Source organism: Apteryx mantelli, chromosome 26, assembly GCF_036417845.1.
Source record: "Apteryx mantelli isolate bAptMan1 chromosome 26, bAptMan1.hap1, whole genome shotgun sequence".
NCBI classification, from domain to species: domain Eukaryota; kingdom Metazoa; phylum Chordata; class Aves; order Apterygiformes; family Apterygidae; genus Apteryx; species Apteryx mantelli.
In genome coordinates this window covers 10,602,338-10,630,098 of record NC_090003.1, presented here as the reverse complement: position 1 = coordinate 10,630,098, position 27,761 = coordinate 10,602,338, and positions in this window count along the sequence as shown.

Genomic DNA, 27,761 nt, shown 5'->3' with positions numbered 1-27,761 from the left:
CTGCCTCGGTGCTTAGCAAAGCGCCACGTGCCTTGGGCGCCTACAAAAGCGCCGTGTCCCTTCGGCGCTCCTACGGCGTTTGCTAAGCGGCGAGGCGGCGAAGGCACGCAGCGCTTTGCTAGGCTACGATGCGGCGAGGCGCCGAGGCGCCGAAGGACGCAGGCGTTTGCCAGGCGCCGAAGGCACGCAGCGCTTTGCTAGGCGGCGAGGCGGCGAAGGGACGAAGCGATTTGGGAGGCGGCGAAGGAACAGGGCGCTTTGCTTTTTGGCGACGGCACGCGGAGCTTTGCTAGGCGCCGAAGGGAGACGGCGCTTTGCTAGGCGGCGAGGCGGCGAAGGCACGCGGCGCTTGCTTTGGCGGCGAGGGCGAAAAGGCACGCAGCGCTGTGTGAGGCGGCGAGGCGCCGAAGACACGCGCTGCTTTGCCAGGCGGCGAAGGCACGCAGCGCTGTGTGAGGCGGCGAAGGCACGCAGCGCTTTGCCAGGCGGCGAAGGCACGCAGCGCTTTGCTAGGCTGCGATGCGGCGAGGCGCCCAACGCAGGCACTTCTTTGCTAGGCGCCCAAGGAGCACGGCGCTTTGCTTTCGGGCGAGGGCACGCGCAGCTTTGCTAGGCGCCGAAGGGAGACGGCGCTTTGCTAGGCAGCGAGGCGGCGAACGCACAAAGCGATTTGCTAGGCGGTGATTCGCTGCCGCGCAGAATAACGAAGCACTGTGCACGTTGGCTGTCTCACAAACAAGCAGACTGCTGCATCTCTTCGCTGCCTGGCCAACTAGCAAAGTGCTGCCTCGCTTCGCCTCCACGCCAGAAAGCAGTCCGCGAGGCCACTGCGCCACCTGGTGCACAAGCAAAGTGCTGCATCTCTTCGCTGCCTCGCAGAAGGAGCAACCACTGGGCATGTTGGCTGTCTCACAAACAAGCAGACTGCTGAAGCTCTTCGCTGCCTCGCCAACAAGCAGACCGCTGCATCTCTTCGCTGCCTCACCAACAAGCAAAGCACTCGATCCGGTCGCCGCCTCGCCAGCATGCAAAGCGCTGCGTCTCTTCGCTGCCTGCCCAACAAGCAAAGCGCTGCGTCTCTTCACTGCATCGCCAAAAGCAAAGCGTCGCGTCTCTTCGCCGCCTCGCAAACGAAACGCTGCATGTGTTCAGTGCCTCGCCAAAAAGCAGAGCGCTGCGTGTATTCGCTGGGTGGCAGAAAGCAAAGCACGGCGCCTCTTCGCTGCCTGGCCAACAAGCAAAGCGCTCCATCTCTTGGCTGCCTCGCAAACGAAGGAAGCGCTGCGTGCCTTGGGCGCCGAGCAAAGCAGCGCGTGCCTTCGCCGCCTCACACGCCGCCTCAGAAAGCGCTGCGTGCCTTTTCGCCCTCGCCGCCTAGCAAAGCGCCGTGTGCCTTCGCCGCCTCCCCAATCGCTCCGTCCCTTCGCCGCCTAGCAAAGCGCCTAGCAAAGCGTCCTCAGCCTTCGCTGCCTAGCAAAGCTGCACGTCGGCTCGCCGCCTAGCAAAGCACTGTGTGCCCTCGCCGCCTCCTACAGTGCTGCGTGCCTTCGCCGCCTCGCCGCCTGGCAAAGCACTGCGTGCCCTCGCCACCTCGCACAGCGCTGCGTCCTTGGGCGCCTGGCAAAGCGCTGCGTGCCTTCGCCGCCTCGCCGCCTAGCAAGGCGCCCGAGCCCGTCGACGGCTCTCAAATCGCTGCGTGCCTTCGCTGCCTCGGTGCTTAGCAAAGCGCCACGTGCCTTGGGCGCCTACAAAAGCGCCGTGTCCCTTCGGCGCTCCTACGGCGTTTGCTAAGCGGCGAGGCGGCGAAGGCACGCAGCGCTTTGCTAGGCTACGATGCGGCGAGGCGCCGAGGCGCCGAAGGACGCAGGCGTTTGCCAGGCGCCGAAGGCACGCAGCGCTTTGCTAGGCGGCGAGGCGGCGAAGGGACGAAGCGATTTGGGAGGCGGCGAAGGAACAGGGCGCTTTGCTTTTTGGCGACGGCACGCGGAGCTTTGCTAGGCGCCGAAGGGAGACGGCGCTTTGCTAGGCGGCGAGGCGGCGAAGGCACGCGGCGCTTGCTTTGGCGGCGAGGGCGAAAAGGCACGCAGCGCTGTGTGAGGCGGCGAGGCGCCGAAGACACGCGCTGCTTTGCCAGGCGGCGAAGGCACGCAGCGCTGTGTGAGGCGGCGAAGGCACGCAGCGCTTTGCCAGGCGGCGAAGGCACGCAGCGCTTTGCTAGGCTGCGATGCGGCGAGGCGCCCAACGCAGGCACTTCTTTGCTAGGCGCCCAAGGAGCACGGCGCTTTGCTTTCGGGCGAGGGCACGCGGAGCTTTGCTAGGCGCCGAAGGGAGACGGCGCTTTGCTAGGCAGCGAGGCGGCGAACGCACAAAGCGATTTGCTAGGCGGTGATTCGCTGCCGCGCAGAATAACGAAGCACTGTGCACGTTGGCTGTCTCACAAACAAGCAGACTGCTGCATCTCTTCGCTGCCTGGCCAACTAGCAAAGTGCTGCCTCGCTTCGCCTCCACGCCAGAAAGCAGTCCGCGAGGCCACTGCGCCACCTGGTGCACAAGCAAAGTGCTGCATCTCTTCGCTGCCTCGCAGAAGGAGCAACCACTGGGCATGTTGGCTGTCTCACAAACAAGCAGACTGCTGAAGCTCTTCGCTGCCTCGCCAACAAGCAGACCGCTGCATCTCTTCGCTGCCTCGCCAACAAGCAAAGCACTCGATCCGGTCGCCGCCTCGCCAGCATGCAAAGCGCTGCGTCTCTTCGCTGCCTGCCCAACAAGCAAAGCGCTGCGTCTCTTCACTGCATCGCCAAAAGCAAAGCGTCGCGTCTCTTCGCCGCCTCGCAAACGAAACGCTGCATGTGTTCAGTGCCTCGCCAAAAAGCAGAGCGCTGCGTGTATTCGCTGAGTGGCAGAAAGCAAAGCACGGCGCCTCTTCGCTGCCTGGCCAACAAGCAAAGCGCTCCATCTCTTCGCTGCCTCGCAAACGAAGGAAGCGCTGCGTGCCTTGGGCGCCGAGCAAAGCAGCGCGTGCCTTCGCCGCCTCACACGCCGCCTCAGAAAGCGCTGCGTGCCTTTTCGCCCTCGGCGCCTAGCAAAGCGCCGTGTGCCTTCGCCGCCTCCCCAATCGCTCCGTCCCTTTGCCGCCTAGCAAAGCGCCTAGCAAAGCGTCCTCAGCCTTCGCTGCCTAGCAAAGCTGCACGTCGGCTCGCCGCCTAGCAAAGCACTGTGTGCCCTCGCCGCCTCCTACAGTGCTGCGTGCCTTCGCCGCCTCGCCGCCTGGCAAAGCACTGCGTGCCCTCGCCACCTCGCACAGCGCTGCGTCCTTGGGCGCCTGGCAAAGCGCTGCGTGCCTTCGCCGCCTCGCCGCCTAGCAAGGCGCCCGAGCCCGTCGACGGCTCTCAAATCGCTGCGTGCCTTCGCTGCCTCGGTGCTTAGCAAAGCGCCACGTGCCTTGGGCGCCTACAAAAGCGCCGTGTGCCTTCGGCGCTCCTACGGCGTTTGCTAAGCGGCGAGGCGGCGAAGGCACGCAGCGCTTTGCTAGGCTACGATGCGGCGAGGCGCCGAGGCGCCGAAGGACGCAGGCGTTTGCCAGGCGCCGAAGGCACGCAGCGCTTTGCTAGGCGGCGAGGCGGCGAAGGGACGAAGCGATTTGGGAGGCGGCGAAGGAACAGGGCGCTTTGCTTTTTGGCGACGGCACGCGGAGCTTTGCTAGGCGCCGAAGGGAGACGGCGCTTTGCTAGGCGGCGAGGCGGCGAAGGCACGCGGCGCTTGCTTTGGCGGCGAGGGCGAAAAGGCACGCAGCGCTGTGTGAGGCGGCGAGGCGCCGAAGACACGCGCTGCTTTGCCAGGCGGCGAAGGCACGCAGCGCTGTGTGAGGCGGCGAAGGCACGCAGCGCTTTGCCAGGCGGCGAAGGCACGCAGCGCTTTGCTAGGCTGCGATGCGGCGAGGCGCCCAACGCAGGCACTTCTTTGCTAGGCGCCCAAGGAGCACGGCGCTTTGCTTTCGGGCGAGGGCACGCGGAGCTTTGCTAGGCGCCGAAGGGAGACGGCGCTTTGCTAGGCAGCGAGGCGGCGAACGCACAAAGCGATTTGCTAGGCGGTGATTCGCTGCCGCGCAGAATAACGAAGCACTGTGCACGTTGGCTGTCTCACAAACAAGCAGACTGCTGCATCTCTTCGCTGCCTGGCCAACTAGCAAAGTGCTGCCTCGCTTCGCCTCCACGCCAGAAAGCAGTCCGCGAGGCCACTGCGCCACCTGGTGCACAAGCAAAGTGCTGCATCTCTTCGCTGCCTCGCAGAAGGAGCAACCACTGGGCATGTTGGCTGTCTCACAAACAAGCAGACTGCTGAAGCTCTTCGCTGCCTCGCCAACAAGCAGACCGCTGCATCTCTTCGCTGCCTCACCAACAAGCAAAGCACTCGATCCGGTCGCCGCCTCGCCAGCATGCAAAGCGCTGCGTCTCTTCGCTGCCTGCCCAACAAGCAAAGCGCTGCGTCTCTTCACTGCATCGCCAAAAGCAAAGCGTCGCGTCTCTTCGCCGCCTCGCAAACGAAACGCTGCATGTGTTCAGTGCCTCGCCAAAAAGCAGAGCGCTGCGTGTATTCGCTGAGTGGCAGAAAGCAAAGCACGGCGCCTCTTCGCTGCCTGGCCAACAAGCAAAGCGCTCCATCTCTTGGCTGCCTCGCAAACGAAGGAAGCGCTGCGTGCCTTGGGCGCCGAGCAAAGCAGCGCGTGCCTTCGCCGCCTCACACGCCGCCTCAGAAAGCGCTGCGTGCCTTTTCGCCCTCGGCGCCTAGCAAAGCGCCGTGTGCCTTCGCCGCCTCCCCAATCGCTCCGTCCCTTCGCCGCCTAGCAAAGCGCCTAGCAAAGCGTCCTCAGCCTTGGCTGCCTAGCAAAGCTGCACGTCGGCTCGCCGCCTAGCAAAGCACTGTGTGCCCTCGCCGCCTCCTACAGTGCTGCGTGCCTTCGCCGCCTCGCCGCCTGGCAAAGCACTGCGTGCCCTCGCCACCTCGCACAGCGCTGCGTCCTTGGGCGCCTGGCAAAGCGCTGCGTGCCTTCGCCGCCTCGCCGCCTAGCAAGGCGCCCGAGCCCGTCGACGGCTCTCAAATCGCTGCGTGCCTTCGCTGCCTCGGTGCTTAGCAAAGCGCCACGTGCCTTGGGCGCCTACAAAAGCGCCGTGTCCCTTCGGCGCTCCTACGGCGTTTGCTAAGCGGCGAGGCGGCGAAGGCACGCAGCGCTTTGCTAGGCTACGATGCGGCGAGGCGCCGAGGCGCCGAAGGACGCAGGCGTTTGCCAGGCGCCGAAGGCACGCAGCGCTTTGCTAGGCGGCGAGGCGGCGAAGGGACGAAGCGATTTGGGAGGCGGCGAAGGAACAGGGCGCTTTGCTTTTTGGCGACGGCACGCGGAGCTTTGCTAGGCGCCGAAGGGAGACGGCGCTTTGCTAGGCGGCGAGGCGGCGAAGGCACGCGGCGCTTGCTTTGGCGGCGAGGGCGAAAAGGCACGCAGCGCTGTGTGAGGTGGCGAGGTGCCGAAGACACGCGCTGCTTTGCCAGGCGGCGAAGGCACGCAGCGCTGTGTGAGGCGGCGAAGGCACGCAGCGCTGTGTGAGGCGGCGAAGGCACGCAGCGCTTTGCTAGGCTGCGATGCGGCGAGGCGCCCAACGCAGGCACTTCTTTGCTAGGCGCCCAAGGAGCACGGCGCTTTGCTTTCGGGCGAGGGCACGCGCAGCTTTGCTAGGCGCCGAAGGGAGACGGCGCTTTGCTAGGCAGCGAGGCGGCGAACGCACAAAGCGATTTGCTAGGCGGTGATTCGCTGCCGCGCAGAATAACGAAGCACTGTGCACGTTGGCTGTCTCACAAACAAGCAGACTGCTGCATCTCTTCGCTGCCTGGCCAACTAGCAAAGTGCTGCCTCGCTTCGCCTCCACGCCAGAAAGCAGTCCGCGAGGCCACTGCGCCACCTGGTGCACAAGCAAAGTGCTGCATCTCTTCGCTGCCTCGCAGAAGGAGCAACCACTGGGCATGTTGGCTGTCTCACAAACAAGCAGACTGCTGAAGCTCTTCGCTGCCTCGCCAACAAGCAGACCGCTGCATCTCTTCGCTGCCTCACCAACAAGCAAAGCACTCGATCCGGTCGCCGCCTCGCCAGCATGCAAAGCGCTGCGTCTCTTCACTGCATCGCCAAAAGCAAAGCGTCGCGTCTCTTCGCCGCCTCGCAAACGAAACGCTGCATGTGTTCAGTGCCTCGCCAAAAAGCAGAGCGCTGCGTGTATTCGCTGAGTGGCAGAAAGCAAAGCACGGCGCCTCTTCGCTGCCTGGCCAACAAGCAAAGCGCTCCATCTCTTGGCTGCCTCGCAAACGAAGGAAGCGCTGCGTGCCTTGGGCGCCGAGCAAAGCAGCGCGTGCCTTCGCCGCCTCACACGCCGCCTCAGAAAGCGCTGCGTGCCTTTTCGCCCTCGGCGCCTAGCAAAGCGCCGTGTGCCTTCGCCGCCTCCCCAATCGCTCCGTCCCTTCGCCGCCTAGCAAAGCGCCTAGCAAAGCGTCCTCAGCCTTGGCTGCCTAGCAAAGCTGCACGTCGGCTCGCCGCCTAGCAAAGCACTGTGTGCCCTCGCCGCCTCCTACAGTGCTGCGTGCCTTCGCCGCCTCGCCGCCTGGCAAAGCACTGCGTGCCCTCGCCACCTCGCACAGCGCTGCGTCCTTGGGCGCCTGGCAAAGCGCTGCGTGCCTTCGCCGCCTCGCCGCCTAGCAAGGCGCCCTAGCCCGTCGACGGCTCTCAAATCGCTGCGTGCCTTCGCTGCCTCGGTGCTTAGCAAAGCGCCACGTGCCTTGGGCGCCTACAAAAGCGCCGTGTCCCTTCGGCGCTCCTACGGCGTTTGCTAAGCGGCGAGGCGGCGAAGGCACGCAGCGCTTTGCTAGGCTACGATGCGGCGAGGCGCCGAGGCGCCGAAGGACGCAGGCGTTTGCCAGGCGCCGAAGGCACGCAGCGCTTTGCTAGGCGGCGAGGCGGCGAAGGGACGAAGCGATTTGGGAGGCGGCGAAGGAACAGGGCGCTTTGCTTTTTGGCGACGGCACGCGGAGCTTTGCTAGGCGCCGAAGGGAGACGGCGCTTTGCTAGGCGGCGAGGCGGCGAAGGCACGCGGCGCTTGCTTTGGCGGCGAGGGCGAAAAGGCACGCAGCGCTGTGTGAGGCGGCGAGGCGCCGAAGACACGCGCTGCTTTGCCAGGCGGCGAAGGCACGCAGCGCTGTGTGAGGCGGCGAAGGCACGCAGCGCTTTGCCAGGCGGCGAAGGCACGCAGCGCTTTGCTAGGCTGCGATGCGGCGAGGCGCCCAACGCAGGCACTTCTTTGCTAGGCGCCCAAGGAGCACGGCGCTTTGCTTTCGGGCGAGGGCACGCGCAGCTTTGCTAGGCGCCGAAGGGAGACGGCGCTTTGCTAGGCAGCGAGGCGGCGAACGCACAAAGCGATTTGCTAGGCGGTGATTCGCTGCCGCGCAGAATAACGAAGCACTGTGCACGTTGGCTGTCTCACAAACAAGCAGACTGCTGCATCTCTTCGCTGCCTGGCCAACTAGCAAAGTGCTGCCTCGCTTCGCCTCCACGCCAGAAAGCAGTCCGCGAGGCCACTGCGCCACCTGGTGCACAAGCAAAGTGCTGCATCTCTTCGCTGCCTCGCAGAAGGAGCAACCACTGGGCATGTTGGCTGTCTCACAAACAAGCAGACTGCTGAAGCTCTTCGCTGCCTCGCCAACAAGCAGACCGCTGCATCTCTTCGCTGCCTCGCCAACAAGCAAAGCACTCGATCCGGTCGCCGCCTCGCCAGCATGCAAAGCGCTGCGTCTCTTCGCTGCCTGCCCAACAAGCAAAGCGCTGCGTCTCTTCACTGCATCGCCAAAAGCAAAGCGTCGCGTCTCTTCGCCGCCTCGCAAACGAAACGCTGCATGTGTTCAGTGCCTCGCCAAAAAGCAGAGCGCTGCGTGTATTCGCTGAGTGGCAGAAAGCAAAGCACGGCGCCTCTTCGCTGCCTGGCCAACAAGCAAAGCGCTCCATCTCTTGGCTGCCTCGCAAACGAAGGAAGCGCTGCGTGCCTTGGGCGCCGAGCAAAGCAGCGCGTGCCTTCGCCGCCTCACACGCCGCCTCAGAAAGCGCTGCGTGCCTTTTCGCCCTCGCCGCCTAGCAAAGCGCCGTGTGCCTTCGCCGCCTCCCCAATCGCTCCGTCCCTTCGCCGCCTAGCAAAGCGCCTAGCAAAGCGTCCTCACCCTTGGCTGCCTAGCAAAGCTGCACGTCGGCTCGCCGCCTAGCAAAGCACTGTGTGCCCTCGCCGCCTCCTACAGTGCTGCGTGCCTTCTCCGCCTCGCCGCCTGGCAAAGCACTGCGTGCCCTCGCCACCTCGCACAGCGCTGCGTCCTTGGGCGCCTGGCAAAGCGCTGCGTGCCTTCGCCGCCTCGCCGCCTAGCAAGGCGCCCGAGCCCGTCGACGGCTCTCAAATCGCTGCGTGCCTTCGCTGCCTCGGTGCTTAGCAAAGCGCCACGTGCCTTGGGCGCCTACAAAAGCGCCGTGTCCCTTCGGCGCTCCTACGGCGTTTGCTAAGCGGCGAGGCGGCGAAGGCACGCAGCGCTTTGCTAGGCTACGATGCGGCGAGGCGCCGAGGCGCCGAAGGACGCAGGCGTTTGCCAGGCGCCGAAGGCACGCAGCGCTTTGCTAGGCGGCGAGGCGGCGAAGGGACGAAGCGATTTGGGAGGCGGCGAAGGAACAGGGCGCTTTGCTTTTTGGCGACGGCACGCGGAGCTTTGCTAGGCGCCGAAGGGAGACGGCGCTTTGCTAGGCGGCGAGGCGGCGAAGGCACGCGGCGCTTGCTTTGGCGGCGAGGGCGAAAAGGCACGCAGCGCTGTGTGAGGCGGCGAGGCGCCGAAGACACGCGCTGCTTTGCCAGGCGGCGAAGGCACGCAGCGCTGTGTGAGGCGGCGAAGGCACGCAGCGCTTTGCCAGGTGGCGAAGGCACGCAGCGCTTTGCTAGGCTGCGATGCGGCGAGGCGCCCAACGCAGGCACTTCTTTGCTAGGCGCCCAAGGAGCACGGCGCTTTGCTTTCGGGCGAGGGCACGTGGAGCTTTGCTAGGCGCCGAAGGGAGACGGCGCTTTGCTAGGCAGCGAGGCGGCGAACGCACAAAGCGATTTGCTAGGCGGTGATTCGCTGCCGCGCAGAATAACGAAGCACTGTGCACGTTGGCTGTCTCACAAACAAGCAGACTGCTGCATCTCTTCGCTGCCTGGCCAACTAGCAAAGTGCTGCCTCGCTTCGCCTCCACGCCAGAAAGCAGTCCGCGAGGCCACTGCGCCACCTGGTGCACAAGCAAAGTGCTGCATCTCTTCGCTGCCTCGCAGAAGGAGCAACCACTGGGCATGTTGGCTGTCTCACAAACAAGCAGACTGCTGAAGCTCTTCGCTGCCTCGCCAACAAGCAGACCGCTGCATCTCTTCGCTGCCTCACCAACAAGCAAAGCACTCGATCCGGTCGCCGCCTCGCCAGCATGCAAAGCGCTGCGTCTCTTCGCTGCCTGCCCAACAAGCAAAGCGCTGCGTCTCTTCACTGCATCGCCAAAAGCAAAGCGTCGCGTCTCTTCGCCGCCTCGCAAACGAAACGCTGCATGTGTTCAGTGCCTCGCCAAAAAGCAGAACGCTGCGTGTATTCGCTGAGTGGCAGAAAGCAAAGCACGGCGCCTCTTCGCTGCCTGGCCAACAAGCAAAGCGCTCCATCTCTTGGCTGCCTCGCAAACGAAGGAAGCGCTGCGTGCCTTGGGCGCCGAGCAAAGCAGCGCGTGCCTTCGCCGCCTCACACGCCGCCTCAGAAAGCGCTGCGTGCCTTTTCGCCCTCGGCGCCTAGCAAAGCGCCGTGTGCCTTCGCCGCCTCCCCAATCGCTCCGTCCCTTCGCCGCCTAGCAAAGCGCCTAGCAAAGCGTCCTCAGCCTTCGCTGCCTAGCAAAGCTGCACGTCGGCTCGCCGCCTAGCAAAGCACTGTGTGCCCTCGCCGCCTCCTACAGTGCTGCGTGCCTTCGCCGCCTCGCCGCCTGGCAAAGCACTGCGTGCCCTCGCCACCTCGCACAGCGCTGCGTCCTTGGGCGCCTGGCAAAGCGCTGCGTGCCTTCGCCGCCTCGCCGCCTAGCAAGGCGCCCTAGCCCGTCGACGGCTCTCAAATCGCTGCGTGCCTTCGCTGCCTCGGTGCTTAGCAAAGCGCCACGTGCCTTGGGCGCCTACAAAAGCGCCGTGTCCCTTCGGCGCTCCTACGGCGTTTGCTAAGCGGCGAGGCGGCGAAGGCACGCAGCGCTTTGCTAGGCTACGATGCGGCGAGGCGCCGAGGCGCCGAAGGACGCAGGCGTTTGCCAGGCGCCGAAGGCACGCAGCGCTTTGCTAGGCGGCGAGGCGGCGAAGGGACGAAGCGATTTGGGAGGCGGCGAAGGAACAGGGCGCTTTGCTTTTTGGCGACGGCACGCGGAGCTTTGCTAGGCGCCGAAGGGAGACGGCGCTTTGCTAGGCGGCGAGGCGGGGAAGGCACGCGGCGCTTGCTTTGGCGGCGAGGGCGAAAAGGCACGCAGCGCTGTGTGAGGCGGCGAGGCGCCGAAGACACGCGCTGCTTTGCCAGGCGGCGAAGGCACGCAGCGCTGTGTGAGGCGGCGAAGGCACGCAGCGCTTTGCCAGGCGGCGAAGGCACGCAGCGCTTTGCTAGGCTGCGATGCGGCGAGGCGCCCAACGCAGGCACTTCTTTGCTAGGCGCCCAAGGAGCACGGCGCTTTGCTTTCGGGCGAGGGCACGCGCAGCTTTGCTAGGCGCCGAAGGGAGACGGCGCTTTGCTAGGCAGCGAGGCGGCGAACGCACAAAGCGATTTGCTAGGCGGTGATTCGCTGCCGCGCAGAATAACGAAGCACTGTGCACGTTGGCTGTCTCACAAACAAGCAGACTGCTGCATCTCTTCGCTGCCTGGCCAACTAGCAAAGTGCTGCCTCGCTTCGCCTCCACGCCAGAAAGCAGTCCGCGAGGCCACTGCGCCACCTGGTGCACAAGCAAAGTGCTGCATCTCTTCGCTGCCTCGCAGAAGGAGCAACCACTGGGCATGTTGGCTGTCTCACAAACAAGCAGACTGCTGAAGCTCTTCGCTGCCTCGCCAACAAGCAGACCGCTGCATCTCTTCGCTGCCTCGCCAACAAGCAAAGCACTCGATCCGGTCGCCGCCTCGCCAGCATGCAAAGCGCTGCGTCTCTTCGCTGCCTGCCCAACAAGCAAAGCGCTGCGTCTCTTCACTGCATCGCCAAAAGCAAAGCGTCGCGTCTCTTCGCCGCCTCGCAAACGAAACGCTGCATGTGTTCAGTGCCTCGCCAAAAAGCAGAGCGCTGCGTGTATTCGCTGAGTGGCAGAAAGCAAAGCACGGCGCCTCTTCGCTGCCTGGCCAACAAGCAAAGCGCTCCATCTCTTGGCTGCCTCGCAAACGAAGGAAGCGCTGCGTGCCTTGGGCGCCGAGCAAAGCAGCGCGTGCCTTCGCCGCCTCACACGCCGCCTCAGAAAGCGCTGCGTGCCTTTTCGCCCTCGGCGCCTAGCAAAGCGCCGTGTGCCTTCGCCGCCTCCCCAATCGCTCCGTCCCTTCGCCGCCTAGCAAAGCGCCTAGCAAAGCGTCCTCACCCTTGGCTGCCTAGCAAAGCTGCACGTCGGCTCGCCGCCTAGCAAAGCACTGTGTGCCCTCGCCGCCTCCTACAGTGCTGCGTGCCTTCTCCGCCTCGCCGCCTGGCAAAGCACTGCGTGCCCTCGCCACCTCGCACAGCGCTGCGTCCTTGGGCGCCTGGCAAAGCGCTGCGTGCCTTCGCCGCCTCGCCGCCTAGCAAGGCGCCCGAGCCCGTCGACGGCTCTCAAATCGCTGCGTGCCTTCGCTGCCTCGGTGCTTAGCAAAGCGCCACGTGCCTTGGGCGCCTACAAAAGCGCCGTGTCCCTTCGGCGCTCCTACGGCGTTTGCTAAGCGGCGAGGCGGCGAAGGCACGCAGCGCTTTGCTAGGCTACGATGCGGCGAGGCGCCGAGGCGCCGAAGGACGCAGGCGTTTGCCAGGCGCCGAAGGCACGCAGCGCTTTGCTAGGCGGCGAGGCGGCGAAGGGACGAAGCGATTTGGGAGGCGGCGAAGGAACAGGGCGCTTTGCTTTTTGGCGACGGCACGCGGAGCTTTGCTAGGCGCTGAAGGGAGACGGCGCTTTGCTAGGCGGCGAGGCGGCGAAGGCACGCGGCGCTTGCTTTGGCGGCGAGGGCGAAAAGGCACGCAGCGCTGTGTGAGGCGGCGAGGCGCCGAAGACACGCGCTGCTTTGCCAGGCGGCGAAGGCACGCAGCGCTGTGTGAGGCGGCGAAGGCACGCAGCGCTTTGCCAGGCGGCGAAGGCACGCAGCGCTTTGCTAGGCTGCGATGCGGCGAGGCGCCCAACGCAGGCACTTCTTTGCTAGGCGCCCAAGGAGCACGGCGCTTTGCTTTCGGGCGAGGGCACGCGCAGCTTTGCTAGGCGCCGAAGGGAGACGGCGCTTTGCTAGGCAGCGAGGCGGCGAACGCACAAAGCGATTTGCTAGGCGGTGATTCGCTGCCGCGCAGAATAACGAAGCACTGTGCACGTTGGCTGTCTCACAAACAAGCAGACTGCTGCATCTCTTCGCTGCCTGGCCAACTAGCAAAGTGCTGCCTCGCTTCGCCTCCACGCCAGAAAGCAGTCCGCGAGGCCACTGCGCCACCTGGTGCACAAGCAAAGTGCTGCATCTCTTCGCTGCCTCGCAGAAGGAGCAACCACTGGGCATGTTGGCTGTCTCACAAACAAGCAGACTGCTGAAGCTCTTCGCTGCCTCGCCAACAAGCAGACCGCTGCATCTCTTCGCTGCCTCACCAACAAGCAAAGCACTCGATCCGGTCGCCGCCTCGCCAGCATGCAAAGCGCTGCGTCTCTTCGCTGCCTGCCCAACAAGCAAAGCGCTGCGTCTCTTCACTGCATCGCCAAAAGCAAAGCGTCGCGTCTCTTCGCCGCCTCGCAAATGAAACGCTGCATGTGTTCAGTGCCTCGCCAAAAAGCAGAGCGCTGCGTGTATTCGCTGAGTGGCAGAAAGCAAAGCACGGCGCCTCTTCGCTGCCTGGCCAACAAGCAAAGCGCTCCATCTCTTGGCTGCCTCGCAAACGAAGGAAGCGCTGCGTGCCTTGGGCGCCGAGCAAAGCAGCGCGTGCCTTCGCCGCCTCACACGCCGCCTCAGAAAGCGCTGCGTGCCTTTTCGCCCTCGGCGCCTAGCAAAGCGCCGTGTGCCTTCGCCGCCTCCCCAATCGCTCCGTCCCTTCGCCGCCTAGCAAAGCGCCTAGCAAAGCGTCCTCACCCTTGGCTGCCTAGCAAAGCTGCACGTCGGCTCGCCGCCTAGCAAAGCACTGCGTGCCCTCGCCACCTCGCACAGCGCTGCGTCCTTGGGCGCCTGGCAAAGCGCTGCGTGCCTTCGCCGCCTCGCCGCCTAGCAAGGCGCCCTAGCCCGTCGACGGCTCTCAAATCGCTGCGTGCCTTCGCTGCCTCGGTGCTTTAGCAAAGCGCCACGTGCCTTGGGCGCCTACAAAAGCGCCGTGTCCCTTCGGCGCTCCTACGGCGTTTGCTAAGCGGCGAGGCGGCGAAGGCACGCAGCGCTGTGTGAGGCGGCGAAGGCACGCAGCGCTTTGCTAGGCTGCGATGCGGCGAGGCGCCCAACGCAGGCACTTCTTTGCTAGGCGCCCAAGGAGCACGGCGCTTTGCTTTCGGGCGAGGGCACGCGCAGCTTTGCTAGGCGCCGAAGGGAGACGGCGCTTTGCTAGGCAGCGAGGCGGCGAACGCACAAAGCGATTTGCTAGGCGGTGATTCGCTGCCGCGCAGAATAACGAAGCACTGTGCACGTTGGCTGTCTCACAAACAAGCAGACTGCTGCATCTCTTCGCTGCCTGGCCAACTAGCAAAGTGCTGCCTCGCTTCGCCTCCACGCCAGAAAGCAGTCCGCGAGGCCACTGCGCCACCTGGTGCACAAGCAAAGTGCTGCATCTCTTCGCTGCCTCGCAGAAGGAGCAACCACTGGGCATGTTGGCTGTCTCACAAACAAGCAGACTGCTGAAGCTCTTCGCTGCCTCGCCAACAAGCAGACCGCTGCATCTCTTCGCTGCCTCACCAACAAGCAAAGCACTCGATCCGGTCGCCGCCTCGCCAGCATGCAAAGCGCTGCGTCTCTTCGCTGCCTGCCCAACAAGCAAAGCGCTGCGTCTCTTCACTGCATCGCCAAAAGCAAAGCGTCGCGTCTCTTCGCCGCCTCGCAAACGAAACGCTGCATGTGTTCAGTGCCTCGCCAAAAAGCAGAGCGCTGCGTGTATTCGCTGAGTGGCAGAAAGCAAAGCACGGCGCCTCTTCGCTGCCTGGCCAACAAGCAAAGCGCTCCATCTCTTCGCTGCCTCGCAAACGAAGGAAGCGCTGCGTGCCTTGGGCGCCGAGCAAAGCAGCGCGTGCCTTCGCCGCCTCACACGCCGCCTCAGAAAGCGCTGCGTGCCTTTTCGCCCTCGGCGCCTAGCAAAGCGCCGTGTGCCTTCGCCGCCTCCCCAATCGCTCCGTCCCTTCGCCGCCTAGCAAAGCGCCTAGCAAAGCGTCCTCAGCCTTGGCTGCCTAGCAAAGCTGCACGTCGGCTCGCCGCCTAGCAAAGCACTGTGTGCCCTCGCCGCCTCGCACAGCGCTGCGTCCTTGGGCGCCTGGCAAAGCGCTGCGTGCCTTCGCCGCCTCGCCGCCTAGCAAGGCGCCCGAGCCCGTCGACGGCTCTCAAATCGCTGCGTGCCTTCGCTGCCTCGGTGCTTAGCAAAGCGCCACGTGCCTTGGGCGCCTACAAAAGCGCCGTGTCCCTTCGGCGCTCCTACGGCGTTTGCTAAGCGGCGAGGCGGCGAAGGCACGCAGCGCTTTGCTAGGCTACGATGCGGCGAGGCGCCGAGGCGCCGAAGGACGCAGGCGTTTGCCAGGCGCCGAAGGCACGCAGCGCTTTGCTAGGCGGCGAGGCGGCGAAGGGACGAAGCGATTTGGGAGGCGGCGAAGGAACAGGGCGCTTTGCTTTTTGGCGACGGCACGCGGAGCTTTGCTAGGCGCCGAAGGGAGACGGCGCTTTGCTAGGCGGCGAGGCGGCGAAGGCACGCGGCGCTTGCTTTGGCGGCGAGGGCGAAAAGGCACGCAGCGCTGTGTGAGGTGGCGAGGTGCCGAAGACACGCGCTGCTTTGCCAGGCGGCGAAGGCACGCAGCGCTGTGTGAGGCGGCGAAGGCACGCAGCGCTTTGCCAGGCGGCGAAGGCACGCAGCGCTTTGCTAGGCTGCGATGCGGCGAGGCGCCCAACGCAGGCACTTCTTTGCTAGGCGCCCAAGGAGCACGGCGCTTTGCTTTCGGGCGAGGGCACGCGCAGCTTTGCTAGGCGCCGAAGGGAGACGGCGCTTTGCTAGGCAGCGAGGCGGCGAACGCACAAAGCGATTTGCTAGGCGGTGATTCGCTGCCGCGCAGAATAACGAAGCACTGTGCACGTTGGCTGTCTCACAAACAAGCAGACTGCTGCATCTCTTCGCTGCCTGGCCAACTAGCAAAGTGCTGCCTCGCTTCGCCTCCACGCCAGAAAGCAGTCCGCGAGGCCACTGCGCCACCTGCTGCACAAGCAAAGTGCTGCATCTCTTCGCTGCCTCGCAGAAGGAGCAACCACTGGGCATGTTGGCTGTCTCACAAACAAGCAGACTGCTGAAGCTCTTCGCTGCCTCGCCAACAAGCAGACCGCTGCATCTCTTCGCTGCCTCACCAACAAGCAAAGCACTCGATCCGGTCGCCGCCTCGCCAGCATGCAAAGCGCTGCGTCTCTTCGCTGCCTGCCCAACAAGCAAAGCGCTGCGTCTCTTCACTGCATCGCCAAAAGCAAAGCGTCGCGTCTCTTCGCCGCCTCGCAAACGAAACGCTGCATGTGTTCAGTGCCTCGCCAAAAAGCAGAGCGCTGCGTGTATTCGCTGAGTGGCAGAAAGCAAAGCACGGCGCCTCTTCGCTGCCTGGCCAACAAGCAAAGCGCTCCATCTCTTCGCTGCCTCGCAAACGAAGGAAGCGCTGCGTGCCTTGGGCGCCGAGCAAAGCAGCGCGTGCCTTCGCCGCCTCACACGCCGCCTCAGAAAGCGCTGCGTGCCTTTTCGCCCTCGGCGCCTAGCAAAGCGCCGTGTGCCTTCGCCGCCTCCCCAATCGCTCCGTCCCTTCGCCGCCTAGCAAAGCGCCTAGCAAAGCGTCCTCAGCCTTGGCTGCCTAGCAAAGCTGCACGTCGGCTCGCCGCCTAGCAAAGCACTGTGTGCCCTCGCCGCCTCGCACAGCGCTGCGTCCTTGGGCGCCTGGCAAAGCGCTGCGTGCCTTCGCCGCCTCGCCGCCTAGCAAGGCGCCCTAGCCCGTCGACGGCTCTCAAATCGCTGCGTGCCTTCGCTGCCTCGGTGCTTAGCAAAGCGCCACGTGCCTTGGGCGCCTACAAAAGCGCCGTGTCCCTTCGGCGCTCCTACGGCGTTTGCTAAGCGGCGAGGCGGCGAAGGCACGCAGCGCTTTGCTAGGCTACGATGCGGCGAGGCGCCGAGGCGCCGAAGGACGCAGGCGTTTGCCAGGCGCCGAAGGCACGCAGCGCTTTGCTAGGCGGCGAGGCGGCGAAGGGACGAAGCGATTTGGGAGGCGGCGAAGGAACAGGGCGCTTTGCTTTTTGGCGACGGCACGCGGAGCTTTGCTAGGCGCCGAAGGGAGACGGCGCTTTGCTAGGCGGCGAGGCGGCGAAGGCACGCGGCGCTTGCTTTGGCGGCGAGGGCGAAAAGGCACGCAGCGCTGTGTGAGGTGGCGAGGTGCCGAAGACACGCGCTGCTTTGCCAGGCGGCGAAGGCACGCAGCGCTGTGTGAGGCGGCGAAGGCACGCAGCGCTTTGCCAGGCGGCGAAGGCACGCAGCGCTTTGCTAGGCTGCGATGCGGCGAGGCGCCCAACGCAGGCACTTCTTTGCTAGGCGCCCAAGGAGCACGGCGCTTTGCTTTCGGGCGAGGGCACGCGGAGCTTTGCTAGGCGCCGAAGGGAGACGGCGCTTTGCTAGGCAGCGAGGCGGCGAACGCACAAAGCGATTTGCTAGGCGGTGATTCGCTGCCGCGCAGAATAACGAAGCACTGTGCACGTTGGCTGTCTCACAAACAAGCAGACTGCTGCATCTCTTCGCTGCCTGGCCAACTAGCAAAGTGCTGCCTCGCTTCGCCTCCACGCCAGAAAGCAGTCCGCGAGGCCACTGCGCCACCTGGTGCACAAGCAAAGTGCTGCATCTCTTCGCTGCCTCGCAGAAGGAGCAACCACTGGGCATGTTGGCTGTCTCACAAACAAGCAGACTGCTGAAGCTCTTCGCTGCCTCGCCAACAAGCAGACCGCTGCATCTCTTCGCTGCCTCACCAACAAGCAAAGCACTCGATCCGGTCGCCGCCTCGCCAGCATGCAAAGCGCTGCGTCTCTTCGCTGCCTGCCCAACAAGCAAAGCGCTGCGTCTCTTCACTGCATCGCCAAAAGCAAAGCGTCGCGTCTCTTCGCCGCCTCGCAAACGAAACGCTGCATGTGTTCAGTGCCTCGCCAAAAAGCAGAGCGCTGCGTGTATTCGCTGAGTGGCAGAAAGCAAAGCACGGCGCCTCTTCGCTGCCTGGCCAACAAGCAAAGCACTCCATCTCTTCGCTGCCTCGCAAACGAAGGAAGCGCTGCGTGCCTTGGGCGCCGAGCAAAGCAGCGCGTGCCTTCGCCGCCTCACACGCCGCCTCAGAAAGCGCTGCGTGCCTTTTCGCCCTCGGCGCCTAGCAAAGCGCCGTGTGCCTTCGCCGCCTCCCCAATCGCTCCGTCCCTTCGCCGCCTAGCAAAGCGCCTAGCAAAGCGTCCTCAGCCTTCGCTGCCTAGCAAAGCTGCACGTCGGCTCGCCGCCTAGCAAAGCACTGTGTGCCCTCGCCGCCTCCTACAGTGCTGCGTGCCTTCGCCGCCTCGCCGCCTGGCAAAGCACTGCGTGCCCTCGCCACCTCGCACAGCGCTGCGTCCTTGGGCGCCTGGCAAAGCGCTGCGTGCCTTCGCCGCCTCGCCGCCTAGCAAGGCGCCCTAGCCCGTCGACGGCTCTCAAATCGCTGCGTGCCTTCGCTGCCTCGGTGCTTAGCAAAGCGCCACGTGCCTTGGGCGCCTACAAAAGCGCCGTGTCCCTTCGGCGCTCCTACGGCGTTTGCTAAGCGGCGAGGCGGCGAAGGCACGCAGCGCTTTGCTAGGCTACGATGCGCCGAGGCGCCGAGGCGCCGAAGGACGCAGGCGTTTGCCAGGCGCCGAAGGCACGCAGCGCTTTGCTAGGCGGCGAGGCGGCGAAGGGACGAAGCGATTTGGGAGGCGGCGAAGGAACAGGGCGCTTTGCTTTTTGGCGACGGCACGCGGAGCTTTGCTAGGCGCCGAAGGGAGACGGCGCTTTGCTAGGCGGCGAGGCGGCGAAGGCACGCGGCGCTTGCTTTGGCGGCGAGGGCGAAAAGGCACGCAGCGCTGTGTGAGGCGGCGAGGCGCCGAAGACACGCGCTGCTTTGCCAGGCGGCGAAGGCACGCAGCGCTGTGTGAGGCGGCGAAGGCACGCAGCGCTTTGCCAGGCGGCGAAGGCACGCAGCGCTTTGCTAGGCTGCGATGCGGCGAGGCGCCCAACGCAGGCACTTCTTTGCTAGGCGCCCAAGGAGCACGGCGCTTTGCTTTCGGGCGAGGGCACGCGCAGCTTTGCTAGGCGCCGAAGGGAGACGGCGCTTTGCTAGGCAGCGAGGCGGCGAACGCACAAAGCGATTTGCTAGGCGGTGATTCGCTGCCGCGCAGAATAACGAAGCACTGTGCACGTTGGCTGTCTCACAAACAAGCAGACTGCTGCATCTCTTCGCTGCCTGGCCAACTAGCAAAGTGCTGCCTCGCTTCGCCTCCACGCCAGAAAGCAGTCCGCGAGGCCACTGCGCCACCTGCTGCACAAGCAAAGTGCTGCATCTCTTCGCTGCCTCGCAGAAGGAGCAACCACTGGGCATGTTGGCTGTCTCACAAACAAGCAGACTGCTGAAGCTCTTCGCTGCCTCGCCAACAAGCAGACCGCTGCATCTCTTCGCTGCCTCGCCAACAAGCAAAGCACTCGATCCGGTCGCCGCCTCGCCAGCATGCAAAGCGCTGCGTCTCTTCGCTGCCTGCCCAACAAGCAAAGCGCTGCGTCTCTTCACTGCATCGCCAAAAGCAAAGCGTCGCGTCTCTTCGCCGCCTCGCAAACGAAACGCTGCATGTGTTCAGTGCCTCGCCAAAAAGCAGAGCGCTGCGTGTATTCGCTGAGTGGCAGAAAGCAAAGCACGGCGCCTCTTCGCTGCCTGGCCAACAAGCAAAGCGCTCCATCTCTTCGCTGCCTCGCAAACGAAGGAAGCGCTGCGTGCCTTGGGCGCCGAGCAAAGCAGCGCGTGCCTTCGCCGCCTCACACGCCGCCTCAGAAAGCGCTGCGTGCCTTTTCGCCCTCGGCGCCTAGCAAAGCGCCGTGTGCCTTCGCCGCCTCCCCAATCGCTCCGTCCCTTCGCCGCCTAGCAAAGCGCCTAGCAAAGCGTCCTCACCCTTGGCTGCCTAGCAAAGCTGCACGTCGGCTCGCCGCCTAGCAAAGCACTGTGTGCCCTCGCCGCCTCCTACAGTGCTGCGTGCCTTCTCCGCCTCGCCGCCTGGCAAAGCACTGCGTGCCCTCGCCACCTCGCACAGCGCTGCGTCCTTGGGCGCCTGGCAAAGCGCTGCGTGCCTTCGCCGCCTCGCCGCCTAGCAAGGCGCCCGAGCCCGTCGACGGCTCTCAAATCGCTGCGTGCCTTCGCTGCCTCGGTGCTTAGCAAAGCGCCACGTGCCTTGGGCGCCTACAAAAGCGCCGTGTCCCTTCGGCGCTCCTACGGCGTTTGCTAAGCGGCGAGGCGGCGAAGGCACGCAGCGCTTTGCTAGGCTACGATGCGGCGAGGCGCCGAGGCGCCGAAGGACGCAGGCGTTTGCCAGGCGCCGAAGGCACGCAGCGCTCTTGCTAGGCGGCGAGGCGGCGAAGGGACGAAGCGATTTGGGAGGCGGCGAAGGAACAGGGCGCTTTGCTTTTTGGCGACGGCACGCGGAGCTTTGCTAGGCGCCGAAGGGAGACGGCGCTTTGCTAGGCGGCGAGGCGGCGAAGGCACGCGGCGCTTGCTTTGGCGGCGAGGGCGAAAAGGCACGCAGCGCTGTGTGAGGCGGCGAGGCGCCGAAGACACGCGCTGCTTTGCCAGGCGGCGAAGGCACGCAGCGCTGTGTGAGGCGGCGAAGGCACGCAGCGCTTTGCCAGGCGGCGAAGGCACGCAGCGCTTTGCTAGGCTGCGATGCGGCGAGGCGCCCAACGCAGGCACTTCTTTGCTAGGCGCCCAAGGAGCACGGCGCTTTGCTTTCGGGCGAGGGCACGCGGAGCTTTGCTAGGCGCTGAAGGGAGACGGCGCTTTGCTAGGCAGCGAGGCGGCGAACGCACAAAGCGATTTGCTAGGCGGTGATTCGCTGCCGCGCAGAATAACGAAGCACTGTGCACGTTGGCTGTCTCACAAACAAGCAGACTGCTGCATCTCTTCGCTGCCTGGCCAACTAGCAAAGTGCTGCCTCGCTTCGCCTCCACGCCAGAAAGCAGTCCGCGAGGCCACTGCGCCACCTGGTGCACAAGCAAAGTGCTGCATCTCTTCGCTGCCTCGCAGAAGGAGCAACCACTGGGCATGTTGGCTGTCTCACAAACAAGCAGACTGCTGAAGCTCTTCGCTGCCTCGCCAACAAGCAGACCGCTGCATCTCTTCGCTGCCTCACCAACAAGCAAAGCACTCGATCCGGTCGCCGCCTCGCCAGCATGCAAAGCGCTGCGTCTCTTCGCTGCCTGCCCAACAAGCAAAGCGCTGCGTCTCTTCACTGCATCGCCAAAAGCAAAGCGTCGCGTCTCTTCGCCGCCTCGCAAACGAAACGCTGCATGTGTTCAGTGCCTCGCCAAAAAGCAGAGCGCTGCGTGTATTCGCTGAGTGGCAGAAAGCAAAGCACGGCGCCTCTTCGCTGCCTGGCCAACAAGCAAAGCGCTCCATCTCTTGGCTGCCTCGCAAACGAAGGAAGCGCTGCGTGCCTTGGGCGCCGAGCAAAGCAGCGCGTGCCTTCGCCGCCTCACACGCCGCCTCAGAAAGCGCTGCGTGCCTTTTCGCCCTCGGCGCCTAGCAAAGCGCCGTGTGCCTTCGCCGCCTCCCCAATCGCTCCGTCCCTTCGCCGCCTAGCAAAGCGCCTAGCAAAGCGTCCTCACCCTTGGCTGCCTAGCAAAGCTGCACGTCGGCTCGCCGCCTAGCAAAGCACTGTGTGCCCTCGCCGCCTCCTACAGTGCTGCGTGCCTTCGCCGCCTCGCCGCCTGGCAAAGCACTGCGTGCCCTCGCCACCTCGCACAGCGCTGCGTCCTTGGGCGCCTGGCAAAGCGCTGCGTGCCTTCGCCGCCTCGCCGCCTAGCAAGGCGCCCTAGCCCGTCGACGGCTCTCAAATCGCTGCGTGCCTTCGCTGCCTCGGTGCTTAGCAAAGCGCCACGTGCCTTGGGCGCCTACAAAAGCGCCGTGTCCCTTCGGCGCTCCTACGGCGTTTGCTAAGCGGCGAGGCGGCGAAGGCACGCAGCGCTTTGCTAGGCTACGATGCGGCGAGGCGCCGAGGCGCCGAAGGACGCAGGCGTTTGCCAGGCGCCGAAGGCACGCAGCACTTTGCTAGGCGGCGAGGCGGCGAAGGGACGAAGCGATTTGGGAGGCGGCGAAGGAACAGGGCGCTTTGCTTTTTGGCGACGGCACGCGGAGCTTTGCTAGGCGCCGAAGGGAGACGGCGCTTTGCTAGGCGGCGAGGCGGCGAAGGCACGCGGCGCTTGCTTTGGCGGCGAGGGCGAAAAGGCACGCAGCGCTGTGTGAGGCGGCGAGGCGCCGAAGACACGCGCTGCTTTGCCAGGCGGCGAAGGCACGCAGCGCTGTGTGAGGCGGCGAAGGCACGCAGCGCTTTGCCAGGCGGCGAAGGCACGCAGCGCTTTGCTAGGCTGCGATGCGGCGAGGCGCCCAACGCAGGCACTTCTTTGCTAGGCGCCCAAGGAGCACGGCGCTTTGCTTTCGGGCGAGGGCACGCGCAGCTTTGCTAGGCGCCGAAGGGAGACGGCGCTTTGCTAGGCAGCGAGGCGGCGAACGCACAAGGCGATTTGCTAGGCGGTGATTCGCTGCCGCGCAGAATAACGAAGCACTGTGCACGTTGGCTGTCTCACAAACAAGCAGACTGCTGCATCTCTTCGCTGCCTGGCCAACTAGCAAAGTGCTGCCTCGCTTCGCCTCCACGCCAGAAAGCAGTCCGCGAGGCCACTGCGCCACCTGGTGCACAAGCAAAGTGCTGCATCTCTTCGCTGCCTCGCAGAAGGAGCAACCACTGGGCATGTTGGCTGTCTCACAAACAAGCAGACTGCTGAAGCTCTTCGCTGCCTCGCCAACAAGCAGACCGCTGCATCTCTTCGCTGCCTCACCAACAAGCAAAGCACTCGATCCGGTCGCCGCCTCGCCAGCATGCAAAGCGCTGCGTCTCTTCGCTGCCTGCCCAACAAGCAAAGCGCTGCGTCTCTTCACTGCATCGCCAAAAGCAAAGCGTCGCGTCTCTTCGCCGCCTCGCAAACGAAACGCTGCATGTGTTCAGTGCCTCGCCAAAAAGCAGAGCGCTGCGTGTATTCGCTGAGTGGCAGAAAGCAAAGCACGGCGCCTCTTCGCTGCCTGGCCAACAAGCAAAGCGCTCCATCTCTTGGCTGCCTCGCAAACGAAGGAAGCGCTGCGTGCCTTGGGCGCCGAGCAAAGCAGCGCGTGCCTTCGCCGCCTCACACGCCGCCTCAGAAAGCGCTGCGTGCCTTTTCGCCCTCGGCGCCTAGCAAAGCGCCGTGTGCCTTCGCCGCCTCCCCAATCGCTCCGTCCCTTCGCCGCCTAGCAAAGCGCCTAGCAAAGCGTCCTCACCCTTGGCTGCCTAGCAAAGCTGCACGTCGGCTCGCCGCCTAGCAAAGCACTGTGTGCCCTCGCCGCCTCCTACAGTGCTGCGTGCCTTCGCCGCCTCGCCGCCTGGCAAAGCACTGCGTGCCCTCGCCACCTCGCACAGCGCTGTGTCCTTGGGCGCCTGGCAAAGCGCTGCGTGCCTTCGCCGCCTCGCCGCCTAGCAAGGCGCCCGAGCCCGTCGACGGCTCTCAAATCGCTGCGTGCCTTCGCTGCCTCGGTGCTTAGCAAAGCGCCACGTGCCTTGGGCGCCTACAAAAGCGCCGTGTCCCTTCGGCGCTCCTACGGCGTTTGCTAAGCGGCGAGGCGGCGAAGGCACGCAGCGCTTTGCTAGGCTACGATGCGGCGAGGCGCCGAGGCGCCGAAGGACGCAGGCGTTTGCCAGGCGCCGAAGGCACGCAGCGCTTTGCTAGGCGGCGAGGCGGCGAAGGGACGAAGCGATTTGGGAGGCGGCGAAGGAACAGGGCGCTTTGCTTTTTGGCGACGGCACGCGGAGCTTTGCTAGGCGCCGAAGGGAGACGGCGCTTTGCTAGGCGGCGAGGCGGCGAAGGCACGCGGCGCTTGCTTTGGCGGCGAGGGCGAAAAGGCACGCAGCGCTGTGTGAGGCGGCGAGGCGCCGAAGACACGCGCTGCTTTGCCAGGCGGCGAAGGCACGCAGCGCTGTGTGAGGCGGCGAAGGCACGCAGCGCTTTGCCAGGCGGCGAAGGCACGCAGCGCTTTGCTAGGCTGCGATGCGGCGAGGCGCCCAACGCAGGCACTTCTTTGCTAGGCGCCCAAGGAGCACGGCGCTTTGCTTTCGGGCGAGGGCACGCGCAGCTTTGCTAGGCGCCGAAGGGAGACGGCGCTTTGCTAGGCAGCGAGGCGGCGAACGCACAAAGCGATTTGCTAGGCGGTGATTCGCTGCCGCGCAGAATAACGAAGCACTGTGCACGTTGGCTGTCTCACAAACAAGCAGACTGCTGCATCTCTTCGCTGCCTGGCCAACTAGCAAAGTGCTGCCTCGCTTCGCCTCCACGCCAGAAAGCAGTCCGCGAGGCCACTGCGCCACCTGGTGCACAAGCAAAGTGCTGCATCTCTTCGCTGCCTCGCAGAAGGAGCAACCACTGGGCATGTTGGCTGTCTCACAAACAAGCAGACTGCTGAAGCTCTTCGCTGCCTCGCCAACAAGCAGACCGCTGCATCTCTTCGCTGCCTCACCAACAAGCAAAGCACTCGATCCGGTCGCCGCCTCGCCAGCATGCAAAGCGCTGCGTCTCTTCGCTGCCTGCCCAACAAGCAAAGCGCTGCGTCTCTTCACTGCATCGCCAAAAGCAAAGCGTCGCGTCTCTTCGCCGCCTCGCAAACGAAACGCTGCATGTGTTCAGTGCCTCGCCAAAAAGCAGAGCGCTGCGTGTATTCGCTGAGTGGCAGAAAGCAAAGCACGGCGCCTCTTCGCTGCCTGGCCAACAAGCAAAGCGCTCCATCTCTTGGCTGCCTCGCAAACGAAGGAAGCGCTGCGTGCCTTGGGCGCCGAGCAAAGCAGCGCGTGCCTTCGCCGCCTCACACGCCGCCTCAGAAAGCGCTGCGTGCCTTTTCGCCCTCGGCGCCTAGCAAAGCGCCGTGTGCCTTCGCCGCCTCCCCAATCGCTCCGTCCCTTCGCTGCCTAGCAAAGCGCCTAGCAAAGCGTCCTCACCCTTGGCTGCCTAGCAAAGCTGCACGTCGGCGCGCCGCCTAGCAAAGCACTGTGTGCCCTCGCCGCCTCCTACAGTGCTGCGTGCCTTCGCCGCCTCGCCGCCTGGCAAAGCACTGCGTGCCCTCGCCACCTCGCACAGCGCTGTGTCCTTGGGCGCCTGGCAAAGCGCTGCGTGCCTTCGCCGCCTCGCCGCCTAGCAAGGCGCCCGAGCCCGTCGACGGCTCTCAAATCGCTGCGTGCCTTCGCTGCCTCGGTGCTTAGCAAAGCGCCACGTGCCTTGTGCGCCTACAAAAGCGCCGTGTCCCTTCGGCGCTCCTACGGCGTTTGCTAAGCGGCGAGGCGGCGAAGGCACGCAGCGCTTTGCTAGGCTACGATGCGGCGAGGCGCCGAGGCGCCGAAGGACGCAGGCGTTTGCCAGGCGCCGAAGGCACGCAGCGCTTTGCTAGGCGGCGAGGCGGCGAAGGGACGAAGCGATTTGGGAGGCGGCGAAGGAACAGGGCGCTTTGCTTTTTGGCGACGGCACGCGGAGCTTTGCTAGGCGCCGAAGGGAGACGGCGCTTTGCTAGGCGGCGAGGCGGCGAAGGCACGCGGCGCTTGCTTTGGCGGCGAGGGCGAAAAGGCACGCAGCGCTGTGTGAGGCGGCGAGGCGCCGAAGACACGCGCTGCTTTGCCAGGCGGCGAAGGCACGCAGCGCTGTGTGAGGCGGCGAAGGCACGCAGCGCTTTGCCAGGCGGCGAAGGCACGCAGCGCTTTGCTAGGCTGCGATGCGGCGAGGCGCCCAACGCAGGCACTTCTTTGCTAGGCGCCCAAGGAGCACGGCGCTTTGCTTTCGGGCGAGGGCACGCGCAGCTTTGCTAGGCGCCGAAGGGAGACGGCGCTTTGCTAGGCAGCGAGGCGGCGAACGCACAAAGCGATTTGCTAGGCGGTGATTCGCTGCCGCGCAGAATAACGAAGCACTGTGCACGTTGGCTGTCTCACAAACAAGCAGACTGCTGCATCTCTTCGCTGCCTGGCCAACTAGCAAAGTGCTGCCTCGCTTCGCCTCCACGCCAGAAAGCAGTCCGCGAGGCCACTGCGCCACCTGGTGCACAAGCAAAGTGCTGCATCTCTTCGCTGCCTCGCAGAAGGAGCAACCACTGGGCATGTTGGCTGTCTCACAAACAAGCAGACTGCTGAAGCTCTTCGCTGCCTCGCCAACAAGCAGACCGCTGCATCTCTTCGCTGCCTCACCAACAAGCAAAGCACTCGATCCGGTCGCCGCCTCGCCAGCATGCAAAGCGCTGCGTCTCTTCGCTGCCTGCCCAACAAGCAAAGCGCTGCGTCTCTTCACTGCATCGCCAAAAGCAAAGCGTCGCGTCTCTTCGCCGCCTCGCAAACGAAACGCTGCATGTGTTCAGTGCCTCGCCAAAAAGCAGAGCGCTGCGTGTATTCGCTGAGTGGCAGAAAGCAAAGCACGGCGCCTCTTCGCTGCCTGGCCAACAAGCAAAGCGCTCCATCTCTTGGCTGCCTCGCAAACGAAGGAAGCGCTGCGTGCCTTGGGCGCCGAGCAAAGCAGCGCGTGCCTTCGCCGCCTCACACGCCGCCTCAGAAAGCGCTGCGTGCCTTTTCGCCCTCGGCGCCTAGCAAAGCGCCGTGTGCCTTCGCCGCCTCCCCAATCGCTCCGTCCCTTCGCCGCCTAGCAAAGCGCCTAGCAAAGCGTCCTCAGCCTTCGCTGCCTAGCAAAGCTGCACGTCGGCTCGCCGCCTAGCAAAGCACTGTGTGCCCTCGCCGCCTCCTACAGTGCTGCGTGCCTTCGCCGCCTCACCGCCTGGCAAAGCACTGCGTGCCCTCGCCACCTCGCACAGCGCTGCGTCCTTGGGCGCCTGGCAAAGCGCTGCGTGCCTTCGCCGCCTCGCCGCCTAGCAAGGCGCCCTAGCCCGTCGACGGCTCTCAAATCGCTGCGTGCCTTCGCTGCCTCGGTGCTTAGCAAAGCGCCACGTGCCTTGGGCGCCTACAAAAGCGCCGTGTCCCTTCGGCGCTCCTACGGCGTTTGCTAAGCGGCGAGGCGGCGAAGGCACGCAGCGCTTTGCTAGGCTACGATGCGGCAAGGCGCCGAGGCGCCGAAGGACGCAGGCGTTTGCCAGGCGCCGAAGGCACGCAGCGCTTTGCTAGGCGGCGAGGCGGCGAAGGGACGAAGCGATTTGGGAGGCGGCGAAGGAACAGGGCGCTTTGCTTTTTGGCGACGGCACGCGGAGCTTTGCTAGGCGCCGAAGGGAGACGGCGCTTTGCTAGGCGGCGAGGCGGCGAAGGCACGCGGCGCTTGCTTTGGCGGCGAGGGCGAAAAGGCACGCAGCGCTGTGTGAGGCGGCGAGGCGCCGAAGACACGCGCTGCTTTGCCAGGCGGCGAAGGCACGCAGCGCTGTGTGAGGCGGCGAAGGCACGCAGCGCTTTGCCAGGCGGCGAAGGCACGCAGCGCTTTGCTAGGCTGCGATGCGGCGAGGCGCCCAACGCAGGCACTTCTTTGCTAGGCGCCCAAGGAGCACGGCGCTTTGCTTTCGGGCGAGGGCACGCGCAGCTTTGCTAGGCGCCGAAGGGAGACGGCGCTTTGCTAGGCAGCGAGGCGGCGAACGCACAAAGCGATTTGCTAGGCGGTGATTCGCTGCCGCGCAGAATAACGAAGCACTGTGCACGTTGGCTGTCTCACAAACAAGCAGACTGCTGCATCTCTTCGCTGCCTGGCCAACTAGCAAAGTGCTGCCTCGCTTCGCCTCCACGCCAGAAAGCAGTCCGCGAGGCCACTGCGCCACCTGGTGCACAAGCAAAGTGCTGCATCTCTTCGCTGCCTCGCAGAAGGAGCAACCACTGGGCATGTTGGCTGTCTCACAAACAAGCAGACTGCTGAAGCTCTTCGCTGCCTCGCCAACAAGCAGACCGCTGCATCTCTTCGCTGCCTCACCAACAAGCAAAGCACTCGATCCGGTCGCCGCCTCGCCAGCATGCAAAGCGCTGCGTCTCTTCGCTGCCTGCCCAACAAGCAAAGC